The following is an 11,353-nucleotide window of genomic DNA, read 5'->3' as shown; positions in this document are numbered from 1 at the left end:
TTGTTATTGCTAAACACGGAAAACTTTTTAAAAATTAATAAAATTTGGATAACTTGATCAAGTTTCTTATGAACGAGGTTGCTAAGAAATCTTTAATGTGATATCGCCAAATTCTCGACCAACATTGGCGTTGTCACTCAACTGTACTGGAGAAGATAAAATATACAATAAATCAAAGTACCGTCAAACGTGACAATTTTGCCCAGTTTTTACAAACTTTTACAATATCATAATTTTTTTGTAAAGGACTACTCCTATCCATTTTGTTGAATAGTGATACTAATTATTCTGAGCATTTTTACAAGTAAAAAATGTTTGATTTTCTTTTATTTATCCAATTTTAGAAGACAAAACATGCTGGGCAAAATTATCTCCACTTGTTGACAATTTTGCCCACTTGGTAATTAACTGTTATTTTTGGTTTTATCATACGGTTTATTACTACTTTTTGGGCGATAAAAACTGTTTATGTTTAAACAATAGCATCATTGAGGCATCACCATTATAAAATCAATGAAAAAAACCGGTGGGCAAAATTGTCAACTATTTCCTCAATTTTTCTATACAATGAATGAATTTGTGGGCCAGGGTTGGCACATAATTGGATTTTTAACAAAACCAAGGGAGTTTATCTCTAATCCTTTTAATTTGTTCGTGTTTGACTATGCATAAGCCAATTTTTTTTTTACAAACCATTTCAGTTCTGATGCGATTTTCGTAATTAGGGGAGCTTGCCCCCAAAACGGTTTTTCTTTAAATGTGCATGTAGAAAAAAAAACGATCTTTATTTTCTTGTACAGCAGTGCAATTATTTGCTAGATTACCCATACTTTGAAATTGTATTTTATGTACAGAATTCATAATATTTTGTATGTTTTGTTTTCTTCTTCAGACTGTTAAAAATATTTGTACAAAAAACATTTAAAATAAAAAAATAAGTCTTCATAATTTCACAAAAAGCTTGCAAATTTAATAAATAAAACTTTCTAAAATGCCGTCGGATATTCTTACATTTTTTACAATGGTTTAAATTATTTTTGAATGGTAAAAATCAAAATTGGTTTTTGTATGACAATTTTTAATTTACTCAGATTTACATTAAATTTATGAAAACCTTGACGCAAGATGACAGGTTCAGGTAAAGATTTCACCATGTTCCAATTAAATACATCAGCAATATCCTCAACTTGAGATTACACAAAGCTCCATTACGTTTGCGTCTTACAAATGACATAACAATATTAAAATTGTGGTTGTTGATGCGCTGATAATTTAACCGACATAATATTTGTCATTTTGCGTATCAACAGTGTTTAACTTTACTAAAACAAAAGTGACTTCTTCACCGTTATTAATTTCAAGCGGATCAGACACTGTTTTTTAGTTTTCCTCGGCCGAAAATTCGGAGGCACGTTGTTCATATTCGTCGTAATGACTTATGGTGAATGTCTCGAAATCTGTTGATTCATCAACTGAGTAGGCATCAAAGTCTGTTGTTTCCGTGTCGCTATGACATTTTTTACAATGTTCTCCTCTATAAGGTGTAGGTATCTTTTGATCCTGATGGCAGAGAAAAATCGGATGGATTGTTTACCAATTGCTGTGTGGTATAAAAAGTTTAAATGAACAGAATAACTGGCTTGCCTTTTTAGCGTGTATTTGAGTTGAAACCTCCATCAGATTTTTAAATCTTATTTGTTAAATCTTTGGCAAAAAATCGGATTTATGGGCCAGTTTGAACAAAACACCCCGTTACCTCGTTTGAAATCATGTTTTTGCCGTTTACTTCATTTTCTTTTATATTTTCTACATTGTTTTTTCTACTTTCTTGGATAATGTTTTTTCAATGTAGTATGTAGCGACAACCCTAGACGCGGGCAAAATTGTCAAAACACTAGCTAAGAAATCTAAGACAGTTTTGCCCACTTAAATATCTATTGTGTTTGTTCAAATAGAAATACAGAAATACGTTCTATAGAGTCTTTATTATGTATGCAATGAAATATGTAAAACTTACTGGCCTCCTTTCAACACAAACTCCGCAACAACAAAAGTTTTGACAGACCTTCAAGTTTAACTTCAAATTTCAAGTGATCCACTGAAGCTGGCGGTAAACTAAATATTTAGTTTTGCCACGGAACTATCAAAATATACTTGCTAAATGTAATTTTTATGAAAACAGTAACTTTTCTTACTTTAAAACTTGATTTTGTTAAGGATTTCGGCAGTGGGCAAAATTGTCATGGCTAGGCAAAATTGTCATGTTTGACGGTACTCGTATTAAACACTTCTGGTCATGCGCATTTTTTCTCTTTACTAGCCTGTAGCCAAAATATAATTATATCAACCAAAATACAAGTTTATATATCATGTACAATATGTTCAATTAAATGTATTAAATTAAACACTTTGTTTTAAGACCACTTCCTCACGGCTCCTTCCTACTCCTTCCAACTTCCTGCAAGCTCAGATCCTTCCATCTTCATTGTTTTGATTTATATGAAATCAAACTCCTTCATTCTATAACAAGTTCAGCCCAAATAATGAATAGCTAAGAAAATGTAGAAATAGAAAAAAATAAATTCGAAAAAAAACATTAATCAATGGGATTTTATTTCAAAATGCCTCACCATTGCTAATAATATTCCCGTTATATAAACCTTCCCCTCCTTTGTTAGCTCTTCCCACCACTGTCAGTATCGAGATTTTTCATTTCTGTATATTTATGTTTAGTTTATAATAACACCTGTAGATGGAAGGATATGTGCTTTACGAAACTAGTAGTGCTTCAAAATAAAGTCAAGTAGTCTCGAGGCAGCCTCCGTCGTGTAGGGGTCAAGACGCTTGACCCACGCAAGGAAGGTTCCGGATTCGATTCCCGGTGAGAACACAAAAATTTAAAGTGATTGTTCTCAAGCTAGAAGTGTTTACAAAATTAAGTGAACTCAGCGATCTATGGAAAGACAAATGTTGGTCCTTAAAAGACCGAATAAGAATGAGGAGATAAGACGCCGTACAAAGGCGACCGATATCGCAGAAAGAGTGGGAAGACAAAAATGGTGGTGGGCGGGTCATGTGGCGAGATCAGAAGTCGATAGGTGGACCCCCAGAATACTAAACTGGAGACCCTACGACAGTAAAAGGAAAGTAGGGAGACCACAGAGGAGATGGACTGACGACGTCGTCGAACTCGTGGGCTATGGATGAACACAGAGTGCCCAGGACAGAAAAACGTGGAAAAATTTGGAAGAGGCCCATATCCAGCAGTGGAGAGAAACGGGCTGATAAGATGAAGAAGAAGAAAGATGTTCTCAAGCCTGGGTATTCTGTGCTGTAATTCACCACTGTAATTGGTCCTCCTGGGCTGTTGTAGTGCAAAAAAGTAGCTATTTAATTTAATACATTTAATCATGTTATTCCGCAAAGTTAATACCGATTAAATAAATAATATAAATTTATTTAACTAAACCCCACAAAAAATATATCTGTAACCAAAATAGCACACGACAAATAAATCGATTCACTCAATAATAATACGAATCATTATTTCTAAAAAAATGGGATAAGTCACAGATTTACAGTAAAAAGCTTCATATTGTATTGTACATACATAATTGCAAAATATTCGATAACATCAAAAATGTAATTTATAAATTGACCAAACATTATAACAATATTAATAGGAAGCCTCTAATTAAATCTTATGAAATATATCTTATAATTTTATAAATCGATGTCTGTTGGCTTTCCAATAAAATAAATAGATATAACCTCTTTTATTTATTGAAAAAAAATCACAAAATAAGTCAAAAATTACGATTGTTTTGTACACATACATATTTAGTACCTCTCTAATATGGTAAAAACTCGTGTTTAGAGAGGGAGTTCGATTTATAAATTTAATTTTATTTATATACATATATTTTATTTACATTTCATTTTTACCATCTAAAACAGGTTTAAAATTATATATTATCTTCTAAATTTGAATGGTAAGTTCTAGGCTTTTTTTAAATAATTTTAGCTATCGTTTTTTGGGCAATCAAAAGTGGACGTAAATTTGTCTTGTAAGCTCCTCCCCAGCCTATGACTCCACACTGCAGAATAGACGGTGTGATGATGATAATTTCCGGTTTTTTTATTTGCATAAAAAACGCACCTATAAATTTTTATTTATTAATTTGGCGCGATCCAGATATTGTTAATTTTATATAATTTTTTTTAAATATATTTTTTTTAAATATTTTTTTTCAAATTGCGCAGTAAACAGTCATAATATTTTTTGAAGAGAGAATATTTCTTAGTCTAACAAATATGTAAATAAAGTTTCATAATTCCATTTTATATTACTATCTAGGATAATACCAAGGTACTTTATATCATCAGACTTTTTTACTTTCATACATGTTTGGCGACACACAGTAGAATGATTGACATCGTTTTCCTTACTGTGCATAGTGATATTAAAATAAGTAAGAAAATCGCAATGATTTATTAATAAGGGTGGTAAGAAAGTTTTTTCACTATTCAGAGATAACAGATTAAAATCGAATAATTTTATAATAAATCTTGGTGGGCAATATTGTGTACATCCTCCCAAGTCATTGCATTTATTTTAAAAACAGTGTCGTCTGCATAAGATATTGTTGTACCTTTAAAATTTAAAGCAAAAATTTCATTTATATATGTGACAAATAATAAAGAACCCAAAACAATGCCTTGGGGTACACCAAAATTTATTATTTCACACTGGCTTAAATTATTTAGGATTTTGATTTTTTTTGTACTATTGGTCATATAACTTTTTAGTCACATTAAAGTTTTCCAGCCTAAACCAATGTGTTAAGTTTTTCGTGCGATATAGGTACCACGAGTATCAAATGCTTTTCATAGATCAAAAAAATACCGATGGTTTTTTTTTTGTCTAAAGCGTCATTGACGATTGAAGTAATTTTTAATGTTGCACCCATGTTATTAAAATAAACTGTTCCTTGCGGTGTGAATTTTGTGGTCCCTTTGTAGTTTCGTAAACTCCGGATCGGAGCTCAAGGTCCGAAGTTCGAACCTTGCTTTACCACGACCCACGACCACGGCCACGACCCCAATTTCTAACACTGTCATTGGCGTAAAAATTTAATCAAATTTCAAATAATTTAGTAAACACGTCAATAAACTAATTCATAACTTTTTAAGTAATTGGTAATTGGAAACAAAAGCAAAAATAAAACGTCCAACCGAGGTACCTAATACATTTTTTTAAAAATCTAATCTAGGTAATGTCAGAGATAATGTAGAACTATTATGGGTAATGTGTCAAAATGTCAAAATGTTTTTTTGTTTTGTTTTATTCTAAATCCAAATCATCTAATTTGGAATATTTTCTACTTTGATGTAAGGTAGGTACCATAAGGATGGGTCAAGAGAGAAAGATGGGAAAGAAAGGTTATCAGCCAGGAATAATATCGATAAATGCTGTTATTTACTAAACAACCTATGCACAGTGATATATATTTATATATATATCTGACAAACTCATTATCTGATTCCACATTCCTCATCATTAAATATGTATAACATAATGTACTTCTTTTAAAGTTAATATGTGCAAGCCTTATCTCCAAATTTAAAAAAAAGCTGTTATTTTTAATTAATTAGGTTTTTTATGTATGTATCTTTTGGTATATATTTATGTTTTTTTAGTACAAATTTCTGACCAACTCTTCTTTTGACCAGTCTGTTTTTTGGTTGGCTGGAAGATATTGCTTTTAGCAATGAGTCCGCCAAAGTACTTAGTAAACTTGAAGTTTTCAATGTATTTAAACTTATTCCATGTGGTACCAACGTCCAACCTGCATCTAACGTGGTATAACACTGGAATAACATTCACACTCAGTCACATTCAGTAGTAAAATGATATAAAACATCATGTTTATTTTTATTTACATTACATTCAGATATTATATTATGCATAAATAATATAAATTTTAAATGTACAATATTGGAAAACGTCACTAGTGTAAAATATTTGGGTTTAAAAATAGATAAATTCATGAGATGGAACCTACAAACTGTACAAATTTCTAATAAAATAAAATGTTTGATTAATTTTTTAATATCTTTAAGAAATCTACTAAGGATAAAAGAACTAAAACAATAAGGAAGTTCAGTGGTTTTTAAAAAAAAAAAATATTTGTAAGTAGACTGTTAAACTAAATCAAATTTTTTTTCTTTAATTTTTATATGTCGTATTATCAGCGTTACGATTTTTCAAAGTTTTGTGTTTCTGAAATAACTCCGCGTGTAACGTCAGAGGTTCATTTCCGCTTATTCTCATTCAGTTCTTCCCATTGGTCCAGAAGCGACAAGCAGACCGGAAATCTTCCATAGCTCTCAGATCATAGGTTGATTCACATGAACCAGTGACGTCATTTAAAGTAGTGCGTTTTTATCAAAATATTTTTTATTATTTGTTCTGTACATTTTCAAGAAACTTTGCACTACTATTTAATGCTCTAATTTTTACCCCGCGTAAGAAAACATTTTTTTTATCCAATTTCCCGTAGGGCTGAAGTTCCTCATTATATTATGGATTGGTAAATTCAATACTGACATATGGTCTGATTGGCTGGGGAAGCTGCACTAAACGACTATGGCTTCAGCAGCTATAGCTAAAAAAATCAGTGATAAGAGTTATATTTAAAAAACCATACCGATACCCGAGTGATTCGCTCTTCAAAGAATTTCAAGTACTGGATATTCGTCAACAGTGTATATTGAGGTCAGTAGCGAACACGCATATCAACAGGGAAAAATATGCAACGGTTTGCCACTCATAATACTAGCACTCCAATAAGGATCTGATTCTACAGAGGGGAGTTAATACTTTTTAGCTCAAAGGCAGCAATACTATATTATAGGCCCGGGGATATATGACCTTATCCCAAATTCATGAAAGTGTGGTGGGATTGCCAGGCTGAGGAAGGTGTTGACTGCATTTTTAATTTGTACTGGTCGGAGGGAGTCAGAGAAATTGTTGTCTGATGTAGAAGTACGTAAGCTGATTTCAAGTTTTACTGGTAATGACTTAGGATTTAGGTTTTAGGGATTTAGGTATTATTTAGGTGTTCATGGTATATTTATTATTTAGTTTTAAATCTGGAAGTAGGGCACACATATTAATAAAATTTAAATTATTTTTTTATATTATATTATAAAATACATGATTTACTTCCTTAGAACGGGGAAGCTATCCCTAGTTAGGCAGTTTAGATAAACCACCAGCAAAAATAAAAAATATTTGTGTATACTTTTACCACTCCATTAATCTATTGTACAAGTAATTCAATGTAAATTATCCTCCGAGATCGGTTAAAATCAATATTTATTACATTACCTAAAAAACAACACCCAAAAAAAAGTTATGATTATTGCCTTATAAGTCTTATGAGCCATATATTGAAATTATTTCTTAAGATAATACATGCCAGAATAAGATTGAGGTGCGAGCGAGATTTAGATAACACTCAGTTTGGGTTCAGAAATAGTTTTGGTACCCGGGAATGCTGACAACAATAAATATATTGTTGCAAAACTGTGTTGACCAAAGAAAAGACATCTATGCTTGTTTTATGATTACGAAAAAGCATTTGACAAAGTAAAACACTCAGATTTGACTAACTATGTAAGTATAATATAAGATTTGAGAAGAATGTGACAGTAATAAAAAACCTGTATGGGACCAAAGCGCTGTTATTAAACTGGAAAATGGAAATACTTCACAAGGTATTCCCATTCAGCGAGGGGTCCGACAGGGTTGTGTTCTCTCACCTACTTTTTAACCTGCACTCTGACTTGGTCTTCAAAGAAGCGCTGACTGATACAAATCTCGGTGTGAAGGTAAACGGAGCAGCCATCAATAATATTAGATATGCAAATGACACTGTTCTAATTGCATACAATATACAAAACCTTCAAGAACTAATTGGTAAGATTGACTCCGTCGGTGAACATTTTGGTTTAAATATTAATGGAAACAAAACTAAATTTATGGTTTTTAGCTGAGAAAGTAATTTAAATGAAAATTTCCAATTTAAGGGTATCAATATTGAAACAGTTCAGGTACTTGGGCAGTATCATCACTGAAAATCTAGACCCCGACATTGAGATGAAATGCAGAATAGAAACGGCCCGAACAGCATTTAACAAAATGAAAAATCTTCTTTGTGACGATAATATAAACCCTAAGCCGAGACGTGTTAGACATCGATTCTATTCCTTCACTAGTGTTTTCAGGTCTGCAATGAAGATATAGTTGTAAATCATCTGCATAGAGATGATATGAATAATTGAGACATTCTGCTATCATTATCATCATTCCATGTCCGCTCCCTAGTCGGAGCATATGGTATCTACAAAGAGCCTACATGCATCTCTATCGGCTGCCAGCTTCCGTGCGTCGTCCCAAGTCAGGTTCTCGTCCCGAAGTTCTGAAATAAACTGCTGACAAACAGTCAGAAGTGGGCGTCGAGAACCTAATGCCTTGTAAAGTAGGCAAGCGTGGTTCTCAGCGTGGGCTTTCAGGAGGCAACCACAGTATATGACCTAGCCAACCGTATCGCTTCCGCTTGGCGACAGTTTTGTCACCAGAGTTTGCTGCGTCTGTTCTCTTATTACTTCATTCCTCACAAAGGCAAACCACCGCATCCCAAGATTCTTCTATCTGAGACACCTATTCTCAAAACTCAGAATTTCGGTGTTTTGGGTCCTAGTGAGGTGCCACGATTCGCATCCCTAGAGGAAAATAGGTGATATGCAGGCGTTATATTATAAGCGGCATTTGGTTTTCACTGAGTAAATATCCGATCTCCAGACAGCCTTCATACTGTCAAATGTGGCGCCTGCTACTCCTAACCGAACTCCCAGTTATTTTTGAAAGCTGCCATTTTCCGTAACATATACTCCCAGGTATTTGAAACTCTCGACCTTTTCGATGATTAAGTTTGACAGAGCCAGAGGATTTTGGGCATCAAGGCACGAAGTGTTACACAGTACATGGGTTTTAGCAATACTGATTTTTAAACCCATGCATGCGGAGTACCTGTTTAACTTACTATTTTAAGTGACCTGAAAACCCCCGACTGAATCGTCAATTAGGACCGCATCATCGGCATACTCTAAGGTTGCAGAATTTTTGGAATCGGGAGATGGATATTCTTCGATCTATTGGAATTGACTTCTCTAGGATGAAGTCCATAAGGATAATAAAAATGAAATTTAACTTGTTATTAGTGTAATGTAATAATGAATATCGTATCTAGCAAAATAAACAATAAACCTGTAACATATTTCACTGACATATACACCAATATCCACTTCCTCTTCTGTCCTTTCTATATAGTATTATATTATGTATTAAATACGCTAAATAATACATTCATTTGGATCACGGGTATAATTAAAACATAAATATTATATCGTATCAATGAATTGAGCATACGGTGACAACCGGGAACGACAGTTTCCGCGTAATTTTAAAATGTCAAAATGTCATCTTCTTCTTCTTAGTTTTTTTGGCTTTTTCACCCCTAACTGGGGTGTTCTAGCCAGTGTCAAGTTTAAGATTGACTTATTTAAATATTTACACATGTGTGAGTATGGTGATACAAGTTGGTGTGTTTGTGTTTAACATACACTTTACATAATATATAACTTATTTACAACTTAATTCCTTTTATAACTACATATTTATATAAAATTTTAAATATCTGTTTATTGGGACAAGAGAGTTAAAATATTAGTGGGGAATGGGACGCTGATTTTGGAGAGGTCAGATACGAACTCAGGATAACAATCATTATAGGGCATCCAAAGAAAACATGATTCAGATCTTCCTCCTCAAGCTGACATTCGCACATGGTAGAGTCCCGGACATGGATTCTAAACAAAAGAGATATATTACAACAATGTCCAATGCGCATTCTGCATATAGAAGATGTCTCCAATTCGTTCAAAATCACTTTGGAGAACCAAGGCTTTTCTGTTACATTTGGTTTCAATTGGAAAAGGTGTCTTCCCTTGGCTTGGGAGGAGGCTACCCAATATTCTTGCCATGTGTGAAGTTGCTTCTCTTTTGTCATAACGAGATCACCTAGTTGTAGGAAATTACTATAGGCAGGATCCCCGGAATCGACCGCCTTCTTTGCCAACTCGTCCACCCTCTCGTTACCGGGAATACTACAATGGCTAGGGATCCAAGACATAAAAATGCTTTTATTGGATGCCTCTGATAGAGAAAGAAGAAATCGAGTTTCAATGCAGAGTTCGTCCTCGGGATAAGAGGATGGGGGGGGATTTGATTTTTTGTAAGGCTCAAAATGTCATCAAGTCATCATTTTTTTGAAATTTGAAATCGGAGACCATAGGGATGGGACAATTTACATATATATTTTTTTCATAAATTTCGATTTTTTCGATTCCTATGCTAGACACAATTTTTTTTTTAAAATTAAAAACAAATTTTAGTATTAATAATTTCCCTTTCCACGCCTATCAGTGAATACTAATACTAAATGATTTATGACAAGTCAATAGACAAGCGTCGGTCATGGTCGTTAAATTTATTTTTGAAATGATAATTATGAAAGAAAGCCCATCGGGTTTTATATAGGCCCATTATGTAGGCCCATTAGGTATATTTATACGAAATCTTAAAAAGGCCATATGGAAATCAACTATCCATAGGCAGAATGGTAAAGCTACAGAGTCCATAAAGTCATCATTATATAAACATAACCGATAACAAATTGTATTTTATACGCTAGGTATATTAATTTCTTGACTTCCTTATAATTAAAAGCTTCATCTCTGAAAAATATATAATATAAGCGGTGTGTAGAAATAAATTTAACCGCTCGGTTGTTGGAGCGCAGATCTCAGCTATCAATTTCGCTACCCATTGAGTGCCAGGGCATAATCTGCGCTTCAAAATATTCAAGCGAAATTCCTTTATTTTCCTTGTTAGAGTGTAGACTCTAGCCCTTAAAAAGGATTTTCCCTACAACTTTTTGAATAAACGGATTAATACCATTCATCAAACAACGTCGTTGGCGACATAATAGTGGCAAAAACTGCATTTGACGGATTGCAAATTTAACACTTATTCTTTTCGATTTTGTGAAATAAAAATGTTTTTTCAAAAATTGCCACCGTTGTCAGTATTTCGAGAGCTTTATTCAGACAAATTCAATTCAATTGATTTATTTTGAATAAAATATATATTAAAAACATATATTCAATACGTACATATTATAAAAAAGAAAAAAATACTTGAAAGAGACTCTTGTTAAAGTATTAG

Source organism: Micrasema longulum, unplaced genomic scaffold, assembly GCF_059751315.1.
Source record: "Micrasema longulum isolate JH-2025_06_02 unplaced genomic scaffold, ASM5975131v1 h1tg001778l, whole genome shotgun sequence".
In the NCBI taxonomy this organism is placed as follows: Eukaryota; Metazoa; Arthropoda; class Insecta; order Trichoptera; family Brachycentridae; genus Micrasema; species Micrasema longulum.
This window is presented reverse-complemented; position numbering follows the sequence as displayed.